The sequence below is a fragment of the Charadrius vociferus genome, unplaced genomic scaffold (genome assembly GCF_000708025.1).
Source record: "Charadrius vociferus isolate BGI_N301 unplaced genomic scaffold, ASM70802v2 scaffold141, whole genome shotgun sequence".
In the NCBI taxonomy this organism is placed as follows: Eukaryota; Metazoa; Chordata; class Aves; order Charadriiformes; family Charadriidae; genus Charadrius; species Charadrius vociferus.
The window spans coordinates 3,994,726-4,016,358 of record NW_009647743.1 but is presented as its reverse complement, the minus strand read 5'-3'; positions in this window follow the sequence as shown (position 1 = coordinate 4,016,358).

Below are 21,633 nucleotides of genomic sequence, written 5' to 3'. Positions count from 1 at the left end.
CTTCATAAGGTTTCTCTCTGCCCAACTCTCCAGCCTGTCCAGGTCACGCTGTAAGAAGGCACACACCCCTCCCTGTTTTGTGTCATCAGCAAACTCGCTGATGGTACGCTCTATCCCTTCATCCAGATCATTGATGAATATATTGAACAGGACTGGACCCAGTACTGACCCCTGAGGGACACCACTCATTACTGACCTCCAACTAGACTCTGCACCGCTAACCACAACCCTCTGAGCTCTATCTGTAAGCCAGTTCTCAATCCACCCCACTGTCCATTCATCTAACCTAGAATATTTATTCCCTAAAAGATTTTTTTCTGATGTGTGGTTTCTCCTCCAAGTCAGGTAGCCTTTCCTGCTAAAATTGCTGGGTATTTCACTGTAAATAGAGCCGCATTGAGTCTTAGTTACCTGCTGGACTGTATTACTACTACTCGTTTTACTAAATTGCTTCTTATTTGTATCTTATTATATTACTTTTTGTCATATTGCTACTCTTTAAATTCCTGATCCAAAATGGGGATATAAAGGCAGTCCACTAACTCTGTGAGTGAAGTAAGATTTGTAGTTTTAAAATTGCAGGAAATTCAGCCTTGAACCAAAATTATAAATAGTCCATAGACTCCCTTATTCATCACAGCTTGCGTTTTGCTGTGCACTGTGAAATGCTGATAAAAAAACCCAAACGTATGGCTGTGTAGCAGAACAGAATAGTTTTCTGGATACAGTATATAAGTCATAGCTTTCTGTGCTGTGTTTCTGTCACCTTCTCTTCCAGTGAATTACCACAACATGCCACTGTTAAACACTTAAGGTATGTCTTAATAAGCAAATAGGACTCTGTCCTTCAATCTTGTGAACTCAATTGAATGAACTTAATATGATTAAATAGTTTTCTCTTTAGTTTGGTCAGCAAATGTGGCTTTAGGTTTTCTAGCCTGCTCCTAAACAGTGTTTTTCAATCATATTGCACCCATCCAGTTGAGTGAACGTGACTAAAGAAGCACATTCTTTTTTTTTGCTCATTGAGACCCGGGTGTTAGAGAAATTAGTTGGAAAAGGGCCTGAGGATGCCAAGTTCAACTTTATTTACTTTAAAGTCAATGGTAGCTTTGCTATTAACTTCCACAGGATCACAAACATAGTATAAGAACATGATTTCTCAAGCTATTTCAGTAATTAAAAATTGATTTTTAGCTTTGTGTGGATTAGAGCTGCGAGATACAAAGTTGTAGGTGGTTTTATGTTTCCACCCTGTAAGCCCAGTTGCCAGATAGCTCGTACAGGAACTGAGCTGGAAATCGTGGTAAATCTAAATCTACTTTAAAAACAACAAAAAATACTGCCAACAACTGTGTACAACAACTTTGTACGCAAATGTCTGGTACCTGCAGAATTTCACTGAATTTATAAGGCACTTAATAAGACTGCCAGAATCAATGTTAGATACTCTTTTTTTTTTTTCTTTCTTTTTTTTTTTTGGCAAGATCCCAGTTCTGACTGTATATCAATTTCTTTCTTTGCTAAAATTTTGTAGCTTATTAAGTTATTTTTGGACTGTCAGTTTTCACTGTCCATGGTGATTTGTATTAGTTATTGCTGAAGGGAAGCAGCAAACGCTTTCTGGGTTTACTTGTTTGTTCCTCCTCACATGGGAAAACCTTCCAGTTGACAATAGTCTACTTTTCCAGAAACACTGATGCAAGATGTCTCTCCCTGCATCTGTCCAGCAGCATTTGGAGTCTGAGTAGATTCATTCTGATTCTGAGCTGCCCCAGTAAAAATTTCTAAATGAAGAACTTTTTTTCATGACCTATTTTTCAGTTTGAACAATGTGTTGAGGTTCATAACTGAACTCAGAGGAAGGTCTATCTGGACCATAAACTTAAATTGCCATTTTACTGTTGAAGAATTCTAGTTGTTTCTTTAGTAGATTCTCATGAATGAATTATCTTTATAATATTGTTTTTTTTAATTTGAATTTTTGATTTTGTTTTGGCCGGGCAAGTGCAAGCTGGCCAAGTATACAAGAACTGCTTAAATAACATTAAATTAAGTTTTCCTACTGAGTTAAGTGGGAAATTCTCAGCTAAGCACTCATGCTTAGAGCTTCATCCAATTTATCTACCATTTAACATCCCACTCTGTTTTTCCTCATTGTGATTTACACTGCGGTGAGAAGAATTTAAGTTAAACAGCAGGATGAGCTGTGTTGTAAGCTGTGAAACAAAGGGATAGACTGTCTGGGGAAGCTTTGGACCCTTAGGGGATGCAAGAGGTTCGACGTGCATCTCAGAATAGTTTGGGTATTCTTGATCCCAGTTTAGGTCAAGGATGTGGACTAGATGCCCCCTTTAAAGCCCTGCTAGTGCTATTTTATGATGGTTCTGGCTTAGCCGTGTTGTACCTTATAGTGAGCACATCTGTATGGGTGAGTGCAGTATGACAAGGAAGAGAACCTGAACTCAGTAGAATGTACTTAGACCGTTACAATGTATTTCTTTGTGTCATTCCAAGGTAGGAAATCCATGTGTTTTTTAATTTTTCACTGTTGTAAGTATATAATGAGAGGTTATACTTGCTCAGATTATAGCATTCAACTGGAAAACCAAAACAAATTTGGGAAAAAAGGGACTGTTGTCCCCTTATAAAGCACAGAAATCTGATGCATAGTGGTATTTTGAGTTAATCAGTGAGCCTGAAGTCCAGGACACGAACCAGAATCCTTAAGTCGTTGACCATAATCAGCATTTGCTTATTTGTGTCTCCCCAGCGTAGCGGTGAAATGTCTGGGTATCCAGAAACTTGTCAAAGAGTTGTCTTGCTGTTGAAGACATATAGCATGTGCTCTCCCTTTAAGTATATAGCTTTTAACACTGTTTTTAATGATTCTGTACTTAGTAACTGGGTTTCTTAGCTTAAATAATGAAATAGAAGTAGAATATGCTGGTTAACATCTATGACTTGTTCATAGGTGAAAGCTGAGGAGAATCCTTCTCATTTTGCAATTTTTCCTAGGAAAAGGGACAATGTTTTTCATATTTCCTAGAGCAGACAGCTTCTTTTCTATGCTGCTGTTCAACAGGATGAACTAAGCTCTCTGAGATGAGCAAAAAAGGTGTTTGAAAGACAGAAGATTTTAAAAAGGATTAAAAAAAGTAACTAGCTACACATTTTAATAGAATAGGTATTTTAATGGTGAAACATTCCTGTATAAGCAATTTTATTGCTGAAAGTCCACAACCTTTTAATGCTTCTTTCATTATTTTTTATAATCTCGCGTCATATTTACAGTTAGCTAGAATTCAGAAATCCCGATGAATAATACCTAGTCTGCTTTCATTTCTTAGCAGTGATCCTCCTACGCTGTCTTTCCTTCTGTTGACCTACATTTGAAGTGCAGCTCTGTGCTGAAAAGCTGCAACCGTCTGTTGAAAAGCGTTGTGTAAAATGGACTTACTGCTCAACATTTCCTTTTAGAGTGAAAAGTCAGCAAAAAACCCCATTCCTGCTTTTTCGTGTGAGCAACTTGGAGGCAATAGTCTTAAAAAGAAATGCAGAAAATTTGCGTCACATATTGTTCAAAGAGTTGGTTGTTGAGCTTCAGTTAGAAAATTGAATTGTATGCTTGCGGAAAGTGTGATGGTGGCTGTTGCACGGGCCCCGGCAAAGGGGGGTGGGGAGTCTGCGCTAGCAGAAAGCCTTTCGTCAGCTGGTGAAGATCTGCTCAGAGGCAAATCGGACCCGTTTGTTCCTTCATGCTGCATAAGCAGTGCTGGCGAGTAGCATTGGAATGGGGCCCAAGAGACGTACCAGATTTTTTACCTTTCCTGGCTGGCTGACTTTTCTTTGAAGGAAGCTTGTTTGAAAGTGGTATTTATTTATGTATTGACTGGCTAGGAACATTCTGGATTGAAACACTCAAGTCACCTGTTTTCTTTAACCATTATCAGAGTTGGAAGTAGAAATAGTGGTAGGTGGGAAAGAGAATGGAATAACAAACTTTGGAGTATCTTAATCTGGAATCATTGCAGGCAATTGGAGAGGGATCAAGGATAAAACTAATCTCTTAAGTCAGTGAAGTTACGGAAATTGATCTATTTAATAGTAGAATGACAAGCAATCCAGTTATCAAACTGTGGTAAAGAAAGGGGGATGATGCTGTGCTTTGTGGAAATAATTTTCTAAGAGGGATTTCAAAGAGAAAGAAGTTGGACAGACTTTGGAAATGTTTGGAAAGATTTGAGACTTATTCAAGTATGCAGTTTTTGAGGCTGGTGGAACCTCTCATTGAAACCATGTTATAATGGAGGACCATGGTAAGAAAAAACTGCCAGAACATCCTGGCGGGGTGTGGAAAAAGCAGTGAGAATTTGCCCGCTGCAGAGTGAGATCAGGCTGTAAACTTGCAAGAAAAATGGGACAGTGTTCTCCTTGAACCTAAGGAGGAGTTTATAATTTAATCAAAAGAAGCAGAAGATCTCACAAATCGTGAAAGAAAATCCTGTCTTAATCCTTGCCCAGTTTTTGGAGAGGTAATTGTGAGAAGTGAGAGGTGTGCTGAGGCCTGAAAGTATGAATGGAAAATACCTGAGGAGAAGCAAAATATATTTTGTGAAGCAGAGGGAAGTAACTGTAAGAAGTTTTCCATAGACCTTTCTATCTAGTGACTACATTATCACCTTGAAGACAAATGAAACTTCTAAGTTTGCCCAGTCATGCAAACGTCGTAAGTAAAGTTGCAATAAAGGATACATGACCCCGTCACATTGAACATAAACTGGTGTTTGTACCTTAGCTTGCACAGCAGGGGAATGTGCTTACTAAATATGTCTGTGAACTAGGTGGGATTGCATCAGGAAACAAAATTATCTGTTCTTGGCTGAAAATATGCTCCCCCCCCCCAAAATGCAGAAAGACATGCTATCATAGAATAACAGGAACTGTTGTAGATAAAGCGTAGAGAAAAAAGCCAAAGTAAGTGAAGGTATGGAAATACTGTAGGACAGGCCAGATTCTCAAAAAGGAGGTAAATGATGCCATTAAGCAGAGGGTGAAACTAATATTTAGCATGATTCAGTGTCTGACAAAGAATATTATTACATGCTTAAGGAAAGGTAAAGGCCCTGGTCTAAACCGGAAGTGTTTGTGCACCCTATAAAATAATTACTCTGTGGTCCTTCATATGATTGTTATTTCCACAGTCCAGAAATAACATGTCAGAGTGTAACATCTAATTTGATCCATAAATTCTGCACTGAATACCAAATGTGTAAGTGCCCATAATAGATCTGTTTGACCCGTGAGACTTGCCCTACCAAAATGCAGGGCATCCAGGGACAGTTCTAGTCTGTGGTGCTGTCAGCTGAAACCCCGCTTCTGAGAAAACATGGTATATGGTTCATGGAGCAGATCCTCCTGGAAACTCTGCTAAGGCACATGGACAATAAGGAGGTGATTGGTGACAGCCAACGTGGCTTCACCAGTGTCAAGTCATACCTCACAAATTTGGTGGCCTTCTATGACAGGGTTACAGTGTTGGTGGATAAGGGGAGAGCAACTGACGTCATCTACTTGGACTTATGCAAAGTGTTTGACACTGTCCTGCACGACATCCTGATCTCTAAATTGGAGAGACATAGATCTGATGGATGGACCACTTAGTGGATAAGGAATTGTCTGGATGGCTGCACTAAAAGAGTTGTGCTCAATGGCTTGATGTCCAACTGGAAACCAGTCACGAGTGGCATTCCTCAGGGGCCGGCATTGGGACCGGTGCTGTTCAACATCTTTGTTGGCAACATGGACAGTGGGGCTGAGTGTATCCTCAGCGTGTTTGCTGATGACAGCAAGCTGTGTGACGCGGTCAACATGCTGGAAGGAAAGGATGCCATCCAGAGGGACCTGGACAGGCTGGAGAGGTGTGCCCATGCCAACCTCATGAAGTTCAACAAGGCCAAGGGCAAGGTCCTGCACATGGGTTGTGGCAATCCCAAGCACAAATCCAGGCTGGATGGAAAATGGATTGAGAGCAGCCCTGAGGAGAAGGACTTGGGGGATGTTGGTTGATGAGAAACTCAACATGAGCCGGCAATGTGTGCTGGCAGCCCAGAAGACCAACCGCATCCTGGGCTGCATCAAAAGAAATGTTGCCAGCAGGGTGAGAGAGAGGATTGTGCCCCTCTGCTCTCATGAGACCTCACCTGGAATATTGCATCCAGCTCTGGTGCCCTCAAGACAAGAAGGACATGGACCTGGTGGCGTGGGTACAGAGGAGGGCCACAAATATACTGGGAGGGCTGGAGCCCCTCTGCTGTGAGGACAGGCTGGGAGAGTTGGGGGGGTTCAGCTTGGAGAAGAGAAGGTGAAAAAGGGGAGACCTTACAGCAGCCTTCCAGTATCCAAAGGGCACCTACAAGAAAGCTGGAGAGGGACTTTTTACAAGGGTATGTAGTGATAGGATGAGGGGTAATGGTTTCAAACTGGAATAGGGGACATTTAGATTAGATATTAGGAACAAATTTTTCACTTTTTCCACTTTCACAGTGGTGAGCCCCTGGGGCAGGTTGCCCCGAGAAGCTGTGGCTGTCCCATCCCTGGAGGTGTTCAAGGCCAGGTTGGACGGGGCTTGGAGCAACCTGGGCTGGGGGGAGGTGTCCCAGCTCGGGGCAAGGGGTGGAACTAGATGGTCTTTAAGGTCCCTTCCAACCTAAACTGTTCTATGATTTGGACTCAGATTAATTTGGCCTGTTAGTTGCTCCACTTCAGGACAAACAACAAGCTAATTTGTAGGAGAGAAGTATGAAGCTGTGTAGTTTGGGATATGTTTTTAGCTGCTCACTTCAAACATTTCAAAGTCTCCAGTTTGGAATCATGTCCTGGTGTATGAGGAGAAGCCAAGGGATCTTGAATTTTACACCACTGTTTCCTTGATCCCCTGGCACAATAAAATAATAGTGTAGTTCTGAATCAGGCTCACCAAAAGCTTTTTGTACAGTACTAGTATATATGAATGCAGAATCCCTCAACTGCAGGTTCATGTAACTCAGCAGAAGTTTAATCTTCTAGTTTATGGCTTTTCTGTGCCAAACTTTTGGTTTCTGATGAGAAGCATCTCATTATCAACTTTTTATTTTAAATCATCTACATTGAGACACATTAAAAACCTACACGGATATTTAGTGACTAGAGCTTTTCCTGTTTTTACCACTATAATTTCTGGATTTTTTTGAAAACAGAATCTGAACTGGTCAAAAGGAAGCCCGGCATTTTCCATCTCATTGTGGTGGCACAGCAGGAAAAAGAGGTTTTCCCACAAGTTCTGAACTATGATAAATTGATTTTATAGAGGAAGCATCTTTAGGTTGCTAAATTGCTTAGTATGTTTTTACATGTTGAAAGTTGTTCTTTAAGCACATATGGAAAAATTGTAGACAAGCTTTGTTGTTCTGAAAAGGTGATATTGTATTCAGTGAGAAGTCCTATGAAGTAATGTCAATCACATGTTCCACCATTCAGTGGAGGAAAAGTATTAGAAGATGAATTTAAAGAGCAGATATCTCAAGGACCCTGGTTAGATGTATTTGAACCTCTGGGTGCATGGTATTGTTGTGCAGCCATGTACGTAACAGAATGCCTCTCTTCAGGGAAAAGGAATGCAAGATGATGGTTCGCTCACTTTGGGACAATAGATATGACGGATAATGGAGAATGTCCTTACCTGCTGATTGGCATCAACCGGTTACTTATTTTCATTAGCAATGGTCCAGTCAGATGCTTTCTGATTCAGTGACCGGTAAAATCAGAAATGTTGAAGTCGTCGTAAAAATATGTCATATAAGAGCACACTACTGTTGATAGTATTCAGTTCAAGCTGAAAATAAAAGGTGAATTTCATCTTGTAAGAAGTGTTTGGAAGGATGTTTTAAGAAAAATGATATGCAAATATGATTGAGATCGGTAATTAGCTATAAATGCTTGTCTTCTGGGAAACTGAACTAGAGTAGCAACCAGAGTGCCAAAGGCTGTCCCCCTCTGACCTCCCCCAAAAGGTTATAAAACATCAGTATTCTGAGATCCCAAGTGCTGGTATTTTTGGCTTTCATGGAGATTAGTTGATTTAATTATATTTAATTTATTGATTGAAATCAATTTAGTTGATTTAATTATATTTAATTATAGTACTCAGATTCTCTTTCAGACTACTTTTGATTTATTAACAATTGTTGAAAATATTTGTCATACTCAAGACAGAATACTGTCCACAGAGATGAGTGGCAGTATTCCAGGGGCTTTAAACAAAATGATCTCTTATCTATTAGACCCTCCTGTAAGCAGTAATTATGTCATATTAAAATAAGAAGTCAATGAGCCAAATTTTCAGTGAAAGAGTGAAATATTTCTTAAATTAGATCTTTGCTCATTAGTATGTTAACAGCACGACTGGCTTTAAAATAGTGTTCAGTTTCCTCAGTTAAGGATTCAGAAGCCAGGAAATGGCAAATCTTGGTCTTGTGGATGTGTAACATCACAGTTCCTGATTAGATTAATGTATACTGTTTCTCAGATCATGCCATATGATGTTTAGCTAGCTAATTTATTCATTAGATTGTGTTTTCAAGCCTTTGTTCTTTGTATAATTTGAAATCCATGGTTACATACAAAAATAATCTACATAACGTATAGAATTCAAGTAACGTGAGAAGACAAATCTTTCTTACAGGGAAAAATATAGTTTATCTCTATATCTCCTGAGGACTGGAGGATAGCCAATGTCACTGCAGTCTTCAAAAAGGGCAGGAAGGATGACCCGGGAAACTACAGGCCGGTCAGCCTCACCTCCATCCCTGGGAAGATGATGGAGCAGCTTGTTCTGGGAGTCATCTCAAAGCACCTGGATGAAAAGAAGATTATCAGAAGTAGTCAACATGGATTCACCAAGGGGAAGTCATGTCTGACTAATCTGATAGCCTTCTATGACAAAGTAACTAGATGGGTGGATGAGGGGAGGGCAGTGGATGTTGTCTACCTTGACTTTGGCAAGGCTTTCGACACTGTCTCCCACATCATCCTCACAGGAAAGCTTAGGAAGTGTGGCTTAGATGAATGGACAGTGAGGTGGATTGAGAACTGGCTTACAGATAGAGCTCAGAGGGTTGTGGTTAGTGGCGCAGAGTCTAGTTGGAGGTTAGTAACAAGTGGTGTCCCTCAGGGGTCAGTACTGGGCCCAGTTTTGTTCAACATATTCATCAATGATCTGGATGAAGGGATAGAGTGTACCATCAGCAAGTTTGCTGATGACACAAAACTGGGAGGAGTGGCTGACACGCCAGAAGGCTGTGCTGCCTTACAGCGTGACCTCGCCAGGCTGGAGAGTTGGGCAGAAAGAAACCTTATGAAGTTCAATAAGGGTAAGTGTAGGGTACTGCACCTGGGGAGGAATAACCCCATGCACCAGTACAGGTTGGGGGCTGACCTCCTGGAGAGCAGCTCTGTGGAGAGGGACCTGGGAGTCCTGGTGGACAACAGGATGACCATGAGCCAGCAATGTGCCCTGGCGGCCAAGAAGGCGAATGGCATCCTGGGGGGCATCAAGAAGAGTGTGGCCAGCAGGTGGAGGGAGGTCATCCTCCCCCTCTGCTCTGCCCTGGTGAGACCGCATCTGGAGTACTGTGTCCAGTTCTGGGCTCCCCAGTTCAAGAAAGACAGGGAACTGCTGGAGAGGGTCCAGCAAAGGGCAACAAAGATGATTAGGGGACTGGAGCACCTTTCTTATGAGGACAGGCTGAGGGACTTGGGTCTCTTTAGTCTAGAGAAAAGAAGATTGAGGGGGGATCTTATTAATACATACAAATACTTAATGGGAGGATGCCAGGGGGATGGGAGCAGTCTTTTTTCAGTGGCGCCCAGTGATAGGACGAGGGGTAATGGGCATAAACTTGAACATAGGAAGTTCCATCTTAACATGAGAAGGAACTTCTTTACTTTGAGGGTAGTGGAGCACTGGAACAGGCTGCCCAGAGAGGTGGGGGAGTCTCCCACTCTGGAGACATTCAAAACCCGCCTGGACGCTGTCCTGTGTAACCTGCTGTAGGTGACCCTGCTCTGGCGGGGGGGTTGGACTAGATGATCTCCAGAGGTCCCTTCCAACCCTAAAAATTCTGTGAATTCTGTGAATTCTTTTATAAAATTTTATAAAATCTCCCTGCAAATGAATCTTTTTCTTTCCCAAATACTTTGTGTAACGGTGGTACATGTGCTATGCTTTTCAGTCTTTATACCTTGTTTAGAAAAAGTGATTAAAGAAAATGATTGAGATTAAATTATGAAGATTCATGCTCAGACGTTTGTAAAGTGGATTTGTTTTGATAGTTTTTTCTTTATTCCTGCAGTCCTGCACTACTGTTTTTTTGTGATCTAAAGGGGGCAGGGGTAAAGGTGGGAAAAATTGCTTTGCTACCAAATTTTAATTTTGTGGTACTTCCATCAAGTGATTCCTAATATTCCTGAAGGATGTGTGTCCTCTCTCCACAACTCACTTCAAAGCAGAGTTAAGTAGCAGAGAGAGGTGCTAATGATCATATTATAGTAAATTCACAGAATCACAGAATTTTCAGAGCTGGAAGGGACCCCTAGAGATCACCCAGCCCCACTCCCCTGCTAAAGCAGGACTGCCCAGAGCACATCCCTCAGGACTGCATCCAGGCGGGTCTTGAAAACCTCCAGAGAAGGGACTCCCCCACCCCCTGGGCAGCCTGTGCCACTGCTCTGCCACCCCAACCCTAAAGAAGTGTTTCCGTGTGTTGGAACGGAACTTCCTCTGTTCCAACTTGTGCCCACTGCCCCTCGTCCTGTCCCTGGGAACCACCGAGAAGAGTCTGGCTCCATCCTCCTTCAACCCACCCTTTAGATATTTGTAAGTAATAATAAGGTCTCCCCTCGGCCTTCTCTTCTCCAGGCTAAAGAGTCCCAGCGCTCTCAGCCTTTCCTCGTAAGAGAAATTGTATTGGACTGGGGAAAGGAGGAATGGCAAGAAGCAAAAAAGACATTGATTCTATTACATTTTATTCATAGCTTACAGTAATTTTGACTCCACAGTGATAATGGCAAGGGCTAAATATACTCTGTATATAACGGATGACTGCTTTTGCCAGTTTTGTTACTGCATCGGTGCTGGTTCTTTGATGCTTGCAATTCCAGTTTATTTGGGGTTTTTTGGGGGGTCTAAACTAGAGCCAGAACTCAGATTTTCTTACTCAGTAGCTTAGAAAATTTAAGAATATGCCTGGTGTGAAGCCACAGACACCTTATTTGGAAGAAGAATCACACTGCTGCTATAGGTATGTGCATGCCTGTGATTAAAAGCTTTTTACATATGCATCCATCTCCTTTAGCTGTGCTGCTGCCTCTGTTGAGAATAACAGTGCTATCAAAGTGACAAAAGGCTAGGTTGTACTCCTAAGGGAAGTAATTATAGCAGCACAGAGCAGAAGGTAAAATTATCATTTGTTTGCTATTTTATAATGTAGTACCAAATATTTATTGCAGTATTAGTAAAAAAGCCATAAACTTTATGTAGATTTTAGAATATAACAATAAATGAACTCATACTGCAATGAAAAGCTAGGTTTTCCTGACACCCCAAAGAAATCTGTTTTAACAATGGTTTAGTCACAGTACAAAATATTCAGGATGTGGTATTCTGTGGTCTTGTTTTATACAAAAAATTTGGTAGTTTTATCCATAAGTATTACAAGTTTGGTTAGACTGTTGTTGGGCTAAGCTCTAACTGTTTGGGCTTACTGTATCAGAAGGGAGATGTCACATGTATGTCAAAGTTAGGTGATTTTTTTCATGTTTTGGAAAAAGGTGTCTGAAGGATGGCCTCAAAATCTGTATATTTACCCGAAATAACAGTGTAAAGGAATATTTTGCTCATCTGCCGTTATTTCGGATAGTCTGGGCTGTGGCAATAACAAGTTTGATCTTTCATGCAAGTGTGAAAAGTGCACCATATGCATTTCACAGGAGACAGCTATGGTTTTCCACCTCTTGTTCCTTGTTTTCTGTACTGTTCCTCATGCGGCATACACCCCCGCAGTAATTAATCCAGTCCTTGAATGTGCCCGCTGCAGGTAGTTGTATTTGTTCAGCTCATAAATGACTTATTATAAACAATGCAGAGGTGAGTTCTTCTGCCTTGCAACTCGATGCATACAGTGATTATTCTTCTTTGAGCAGGTACAGCCACAGGAAAGGCGCAGACCTTGGCCAAGTCACGTATGCTGTTCATACGTGTGAAACGGAATGTTTATTCAGCCCAGGACAGGCAGTGGGACAGGTTGTCCGGTGCGTGACTGGACACATTTGCATCGCTCAGGCATCACGCAGGCTTTGTGCCCAAGTGGCGCAGGAGAGCAGCCCAAGGCTTGCCCGTCCCCCGTGGAACAGCGTCGGGGTGATCGGCTCTGACAGCCGTCCTCTGCCCCATCCTGCGTTTAGTAGCACTTCAGTGGGGGGAAGAGTTTGTTTCTCCAGATTCGGTAAGAGGAAGTTAGTATAAAAGATAACGCTTCACATGGTCAGGTTTGCTCTAGCAGTGACGGGTTGTTCTGGTGAATGCAGATCAAACACAGGAAGAGTCAGGGAGATGTATTTTCCGCTGTACAGTTGTGTCGGTGCTGAAGAGCTCGAGTTAATACGACTTGGTGAAGGCTGCATCGGATCTGTTCTTCTGTGCTACATTCCTCCGAAATCTTACCTGCTGTTGGTAAAATTTTGAGGTGTAACATAACAGACCTTCAGTGTGATTTCACTACAGAGACTGTTTAAAAACTCCAATCTGGGATTCTTCTACCATATTCTACAGATCCTCGTGGCTCTGTTGATAACTTACCTGGCCCTTAAGGTGAGGCAAGGGAAAAAAAAGGCATAAATAGGAGCAAGCATGTAGGTTCGTATGCAACAGTAAGCTCTATATATTGACGTGTGTTATCAATTGATAAATTCATGTTTGATGAAAGCTTCAGTAAACGTTCATGCCAGCTATTCATGTGTGAGTCATGCTCATACACTGAAGCTAAAAAAAAAAAAAAAGAGGATTTAATTTCATTTTGCCTGGACGGGAGAATAATGCTCAACTCTGTAGACCATTAATGACTTGATTGATGCATTGATTAAATTTGGTGTATTATGCTAATACAGATCACAAAAAATCAACAAAGATGCATCGAAATCCTCTATATTTTATCGAATGTAATTACTTTCTGTGCTTTTTTACCTATTTCTGATATTATCTTATAGAACTCTGTTGAAAGAATCTGCTTTCAATAAAATTTGGAATTAAAAATATTTAGCATCACATATCAGTAACACGCTCCAAAGTACATTTACCTTACTCTTAATCAGTGTATATGTATCCAGTAAGAAAAATCTTGATTTTTCAGATCACTGGGCTTAAGCACTTGTCTATAAATTTTGAATTAAAATCTTCTTGAGCCACAAAGCATTTTTGACGTATGTTATACTGGAAGCTGTATTTTTAGTAACTTTATCAATACAACGGATACATTTCAGGTAGGATAGAGTAAGTGCTGTAAGTGGTAGTAGATTCCAGGTCGTACTCCCGGATGGGGGCAGCATTGCTTTAAAAAGAAAAACAAGAATCGGGCAGTCCTGGACTGGTAATTAAACTGTTCACTCTGAGGAAGTAGATAGGCTCCCAAATCAGACTAATAAATCTGTGAGTTAATAACACGTTAGTCAGATCAGCATGCCCCGTAATCACTGCTGTTGATCCATTTTGTCTGTCTTTACACAGTAAATTGATTTTAACCAAGGATTCATCAGAGGAAACTTTCATAAGAACAAAAATTGAGAAAAAGTAAGAAAAACAATCATGCTTCTTTCTTCTTTGGCCCTAGTGGATAATTTGTCCTTTAAACTATGATGATATTGTTAATCGTGTTGGGAAATTAATTCTTGGTGTTGCAACTTAAAATATTCATCAAATGTCACTCTGTGGTTCTCTGGTATTTCTTACTGCCAGTAACAGATTATGTAAAGAACTGTGAGAAACAAGGCTGGTGCTGTAGAGATTGAAGGTGACTGAGTTTACTGCCAAGACCCTGCAAAAGCATCGGCTTCTGGGCTTTGTCTCTGGTGGTGCATTTTTGGGTTTTCCATGGCAAGAGGGGAATTCCTTCTCTTTCGGTCAGACAGGTGTTTATGCACACTCACTTACCTCATCTGTCTCAGAGGACCACTGCAGCAGATGGAAAATCATCTTTATTAATCCTGGAAAATGGGGAATACATTGAGCAAATGGCAGTTTGCTTGATAAAGGAAAAAAAAAAGGGCAATTAAATTATATTTAGAGTGTGTTACAGGTACAGCTTAGACCAATTTCAAATTCTGGCACTTACTTGCTTTGGAACTAGATCACCATTATTTTTCTTCAGTTCATAAAGTTTAGTTGCATTGTCAGTGTTTCCAGGGTGTAAAGATAAAAGCTGCACAAAAAAGGTAATGAATTTCTCAGAGCAATCAGAGGTAATTCTTTTTGCAGCTGTTTTTTCTGTGGCTAGAACAAAGGATAGAGTGAGAGGAGACATTCCATTGCTGCTCCTGAGGAAGTGCTAGATTAATTAGTCTCGAAACCTGCTGCCAATTGCTTGTTCGTTTGTTAACTAGAACAATCCATTCTTGATTCAGTCTCAAAATCACAGAATTGCTTAGGTTGGAAAGGACCTTTAAGATCAAGTCCTACTGTTAACCCAGCACTGCCAAGTCCACCACTAAACCATGTCTACATGTCTTTTAAATCCCCCCAGGGATGGCAACTCCACCATGTCCCTGGGCAGCCTCTTCCAGTGGGGTACAACCCTTTCTGTGAAGAAATTTCTCCTAATCTCCATCCTAAACCTCCCCTGGTGCAACTTGAGGTCGTTCCCTCCTGTCCCATCGCCTGTTCCTGGGGAGCAGAGACCGACCCCCCCTCGCTACCCCCTCCTGTCAGGGAGCTGTAGAGAGCGAGAAGGTCTCCCCTCAGCCTCCTCCTCTCCAGGCTGAACCCCCCCAGGGCCCTCAGCCGCTCCTCACCAGACGTCTGCTCCAGACCCCTCACAGCTCCATTGCCCTTCTCTGGACACACTCCAGCACCTCAGTCCCTTTCGTATACTGAGGGGCCCAAAACTGAACACAGTACTGAAGGTGTGCCTGTACTTCCCTGGTTCCTTCTTTCATACCTTCCTGTAGATGGGTGTTATATTTACTAACTTCCAGTTAGCTGGGACCTCCTTGGTTATCCAGGACTGCTGATAAATGATGGAAAGTGTCTTGGTGCGCACCTCTGCCAGGTCCCTCAGTACCCTTGTGTGCGTCCCATCTGTTCCCATAGACTTGTGTGTGTCTAAGTGCTGTAGCAGGTTGTTAACCATTTCCCCTTGGATTATGGGGGCTTCATTCTGCTCCCTGCACAGGGGGCTGGGTACCCGGAGAACAACTGGTCTTACTGTTAAAGGCTGAGGCTAATGAGGCATTAACTACCTCAGTCTTTTCCTCATCCTTTGTCACTATGTGTCCCCCCGCATTGAATTAAGGATGGAGACTCTCCTTAGCCCTCCTTTTGTTGCTAATGTATTTATAGAAGCATTTTTTTATTGTCTTTTATGGTAGTTGCTGGATTAAGTTCTGGTTGGACTTTAGCCCTTCTAATTTTCTCCCTGCATAACCTCACAACCTCCTTGTAGGCCTCCTGAGTTGCTTTCGCTTTCTTCCAAAGGTCATAAACTCTGTTTTTCCTGAGTGCCAGCCAAAGCTCTCTGATCAGCCAGGCCAGTTGTCTTCTGTGCCAGCTTGTCTTTCAGCATGTGGGGATGGCCTGCTCCTGAGCCTTTAAGATTTCCTTGAAGAATGTCTATCCTTCCTGGACTACCTTTGCCCTTTGGGACTGGCTCCCAAGGGACTCTGTCAACCAGTCTCCTAAACAGGCCAAATTCCACCCTCTGGAAGTCCAAGGTAGCAGTTCTGCTGACCCTTCACCTTACTTTTCCAAGAATCAAAAACTCGATCATTTTGTGGTTGCTATGCTCAAGACAGCCTCCAAACGTCACATCACCCACAAGTCCTTCTGTGTTCACAAACAACAGGTCCAGCGGGGCCCGTTCCCTAGTTGGCGCACTCACCAGCTGTGTCAGGAAGATGTCTTTCACACACTCCAGGAACCCCCTAGACTGTCTGCTCTCTGCTGTATTGTATTTCCAGCAGATACCTAGTGAGTTGAAGTCCCTCACGAGAACAAGGGCTAGTGATCGGGAGACTTCTCCCCACTGCTTTTTGAATATTTCGTCTGCCTCCTTACCCTGGTTGGGTGGTCTATAGCAGACTCCCACCATGGTATTTGCCTTGTTGGCCTTTCCCCTGATTCTTACCCATAAACACTCAACTCTGTTGTCACCATCATTTAGCTCTAGACCATCAAAAATCTCTAGACAATCAAAACAGTCCCTAACATACAGGGCTACCCCACTGACTCTCCTTCCTTGCCTATCCCTTCTGAAGAGTTTATAGCCATCCATTGCAGCACTCCTGTTGCGCAAGTCATCCCACCGTGTTTCCGTGATGGCAACAGTATCATAGTTTTCCTGCTGCACAATGGCTTCCAGCTCCTCCTGGTTTTTGCCCGTGTTGCATGCATTGGTGTAGATGCACTTCAGTTGGGTGATTGATCCTGCCACCCTCACCAGCCCTAATTTCTATGTGACCCTTCTCAGGTGCTTCTGTGGTTTCTAACATGGAGGCGTTAGGCTTCTTACAAAATGGAGATGTGGCAATCAGAAGATTTGAATCTTTGTTTTTATTACCAAGAATGGTAAACAAAGCCTTGTAAGAATAAATTGTGACCCTTACTACAGAAAATTGCTTCTTTCAAGCAGGCCAACGGTCAACTATAAAATCCCCTTCTGGGACAAAAACAAGCTGGAGAGATACACCTGCAAACCTTTGCACTTGTGTGCATAAAGGCTGTGTGGAAATGTATATAACCCAGGCATAGATATATTTAAGAATGAAAAATAAGTCTCATTGGATTTACAAAAACCTGCAGAAGTGTGTTTTATCATGGATGGAGTTGTGATTATGACCAGTAGGAAAATTGCACATTTCTCCTCAGGGGCACCTACATTCATAAGTCTTTTGTATGCAAAGAATCCCACCAAAGTGCTCATGGCAGCGCCTTTCAGGTTTGTTATGGGCAGAGACAAGGTCAACCAGAGCAAACATCCTTCTCCTTTCCCCCAAATTTTAGTGCTAAACGAAGGTGTATCCAGATGTCAAATGCTACCTGAGAACACTCATGTGCTTCATGTTATTTGCTCCACGTTTTGATTGGCTGACTCTGAATATTGCACAGGTGGAGAAATGCCACCACGTGCTCTGGGCCAGCTCACGTGATGAAAGCTCGTGTGTCTGTGGTAAGGCGGAGGGGACTGAGGTTTATAAGACTGAAAAAGGCTGAAATCTTTCTGGATGGCTGAACAGATTAACTGCTGGATACACAGGATTGCCTGCGGCAGGCGTAGAATTACATTATGTTCAACCTTTGTGTGAGAATTGCAAGAAGAGTAGTTTTGCGTTGCAATTAGGAGGAGAATAAATCAGAATACTTCCTAGGGAGAGAAAAGCTAGAGGCAAGTTGTGTAGGCAGCATGTCCATTTTGCTTATTTCATACCTGCCTCTGCATTCCAGTGAGAGGTGTAATTACAGCATGCAAAGGCATACCTGAGTGGTCTTTATCCAGCTCAGCTGAACACTGATGCCTTAAGGCCGTGGTAATACCGACTTTGGAAAGGGAGGGAACATCCAAAGAGATAAGTGACTTACTTCTTAGTGAAAATAAGACTAAAATTGTGAGAATAGGGTATTAAAATGCAAATTAATAGTCTTCAAAATGATAGGACTGACCTTAAACTTGAGAGCCATCTCCCTAGATGGCTATCTCGTGTACACATGTTATCCCAAATATGGCTTAATTAATAATTGCTCTGTTCGTGTGGTAGCTGTTAGAAATGTTCTCAAATTCTCAGAAATTATTCATATAGTGAAAGATGAGTCTGAAGTGATAGCATTTCTTATTTTTCCTAATTACAGTAGACAGGCTGAGGTTGTAGGACCAGTTTAAAAACCTAATGCTTTTTTTTGATGTGCTGTCCTTAAATGTAAGCAAACAAAACAAAAAACCCAGACTGCTTGATTTTGCATTGGCTTCAGGAATACGCTTAAGAAAGAAAAAACTGCTGCATATATTTCAAGAGATTGTGTGGCTATGCAGATCTGTAGAAAATGGAGGACCTAGCAGAGCATTAAATATTACTGTACATAAGAACAATATTTTCTTGTTCTTCTCCGTTTTCAAGGTAGATCTTTTAATTAGAAAAAGTAGGCTATTAAAAGACATGGTTGTTTTGATTACTCAAAATATTCCCAATGTTTTATGCATGCATGTTGATTGCAAATGTATCATGAGTATTTTATTTCTCAATTAATATTAGTCCATTAACTAAAATATTTTTCTACTTGGATGCATTTTTTTTAATAGTAAACCAACTCTGATTCTGTGCAGCTGCATTTCAATTTCTGCATTGAAATACTGTTTGCAGAATACACATTCTTTACCAGATTTATGCTGGTGAAACTCCGTTGATATTGGCCATATCTGACTGTTGAAGTCAACCAAGTCTTACTGCACGATTGGCTCTACAGTGATCAGTGATGAAAACTTATGTTCTTCGTGGTTTTAGGATGCAAATAATATTCACTGATGTGTATAGCAGATAGACGGAAAACCAGATCTTCTTTTCAAAAAGGAAATTTGTGCAGAATAATTTTTTAAATCGTGTTTGCTGTATTTCATACTTAAGGAAACTTCCCTAATTTTTTTTTTTTTTTTGAAAATCTGTAATACCAAAGCATAACAAATTGTTCAGTTAAGACCAAGACAGGTTATGAGGAAATCTATATGCAAGGAAGAGATAAATACCTTCATATCTTTAATTTATGATATGCTTAGCAGTAATGATATATGTAACTCCTGGTCAGGAAATAGCAGAAGAGGCTTAACTTCTGTCATGAAGCCTTTTGTACTCAAATACAATGGGCCAGACGTATGGGAGTGGGGGCAGTACGTTGCATTTATACCTTTTATTTCATCTTTAAGAAAGAAGTAGAGGTTATGTATTTATTGTGTTTTTTTAAGCTACCAGCCGATTTCCTCTTTTCATGATGGGCACAAGACACGGAGTACTGGTCCTTTCAAATGATCTCATATTTTTGGTAACAAAGTGAAACTAAATGTGTCAGAGATACAGCATGATGGTACCATGGCATTGTGAAAACTATCAGAAAGTGAATTAAAAATAGAAAATAGCAGGGAACTTCTGGTAGAGCCTTTTTCATTGCTATGGGCTTAATAGTGTTGATATTAATCAGGGATTTTGGTGACTGATCTGTATTCTTGCTTCCACTCAGGCAGCAAAAGGTGTTAAGATATGGGAAATCTGGCTGCAGGTGAGTGACCAAACACTGATTGCTCTTCTAGGCTAGGTCTGTCCTTACCTTTATGTGAAAGGTTTTGAAAAACATCTGTTTTGTCCTCATATAGAACAAAGTAAACGTCTCAGCCTTGATACCTTTTCATGGAAATGGTGTGTTTATTTTCTGACCTGCCCAGTCATTTGAACCTTGTGTTTACTTTCAGACTCTCTCCAGGACAGCATCTCCTCTTCTAAGGGCGCTGAAGCTAGACCATATTTCATTGTTTCTTGTATCTTTCTCTTTCAGCAATGCAGGCCTGTGTCCTGGATTGTTTCTACAGCTCTTTGCAGCCTTTTCCCACTCGTTTACTGGTATGGAGAGCTGCTCAGTAAACTAGACGTAATAGTTGGTTTATGATTGGGGAAAAAAAAAAGTAGAAATGCCTACCCCCTTCACCATTACTCCCAGTTACAGACTGTATAAAGTGCTTAGTCTGACAAACGCTTTTGGTATCCCCTAGGTGGCAGGCAGTAAAAGTCTCAAAAATGAGACTCTTTGTTATCAGAATTTTAGGCAACTAAAAAAAAATTAAATGAAAGGATTTAATAGTAGTTGGTTTTATGACACTGATGCAAATATCCTGGGTCACTGTGGGTGAATTGTAATGTCTTAACAGTAAAAGCTATGCGGAAATCCTAACCTGAACAAAGCTCACTTCAATGGGAGTTTTCTTCTCAAAGCAAAACTCAGTCAAGTGTTTTCAGGAGGATTTGCTCAGGTCTAAAGCTCTTTCACTCTGCCTTCATAGCATACACAGTAACATTGATGCTACCTACCTGTGCTCTCTATTTTTCACTGGTTAGTATCCATTAAGTCTGCTAACTGGAAAGAAGAGTAATACCAGTTAACTTTTCACTGTGGAACAATCTCAAAATTAGGTTCTAGGAGACTTTTTATTAGCTTCAGAAGCCATGAATTTGAACCAAACTTATTAACCCTTCGTAATGATATGTTCCACCTAAGCTCTAAAGCGTTTTGAACTCTCAATTTGTAAGAAAAGCTTTGTCTTTGAGATGTACTTTTTTGTATTTGACCAATTTCTAGCATGACGATTAATTTTTGTGGGTTTTTTTAACCACAATTTTCCTATTCTGATGTTAACTTTCCACCTTCTTCAAATTATAGCAAATGCTTTGCAAGACTGGGGAGACTGGAGTGAAGGTTATATTAGAAGTATCTCTTTTTTTTCTATTTTCCCGTCTTTTTTTTTGTTTTCCTTGGAAACTTCTAACAACATTACTATTCTGTGGTTTAACTTGATTTAAGAGTGAAGTAGAGAGCAAATTTCTTCCTCTCAAAGCCTCTGAACTACGTCCTTAGAAACTGCTCCACTAAACTACCCAGTTTCTTAGTTTCTTACCCAGTTTCTACCTGGTTTCTTGGTTTCTCACCCAGTTTTTTACTCAGTGAACATTTCCATGCCACAAAAAAGAATCTTGAACATTTCTTACAGCTAACATTTCTTACACCAATAAATGCCAGATGTAGAGTAGGGAATTTCTCTTGCCTTTGATGTTCCTTGCTATACATATGCAGATGTTTAACTCGGTGGCAGTCCGTGTAATGCATCATTAAATAGTTCTGGGGTCTTACTCGGTTTTTATGTTTCATAAAGTATCTAATTAAGTCTCTGGTTGTTTGTTTGGTTGGGGGTTTTTTGTTTGTTTGTTTTTTTTAATGTAAATCTACACCTCTTTCTATACATGTAAGAGAAAAATGGAAGACAAAAAGGTGTAGAGTTCAGAAATGACATGATTTGCTAGCAAAAAAAGCAGCTGTTTAAAACTAGAGGATGATAGTTTCACAAATGAATGTCACGGTAGGAACATCGTTATCTAAGGACCTTCAAAATTTTATTTTCTTATTTCATTTTTATTGTTGAAGATAAAAATGAGATTAATATCTTCTACATAAGAAATTGTGCTGCTCTCAGTCCATCTCTTTATATAAGAAGATTTAACTAAAACTTGTGTCTTCAGTTTTTGAAGGAAACTCAGTGGTATGGCCTTTTATAGGTTTATCATGGAGCATGTACTGCTGTG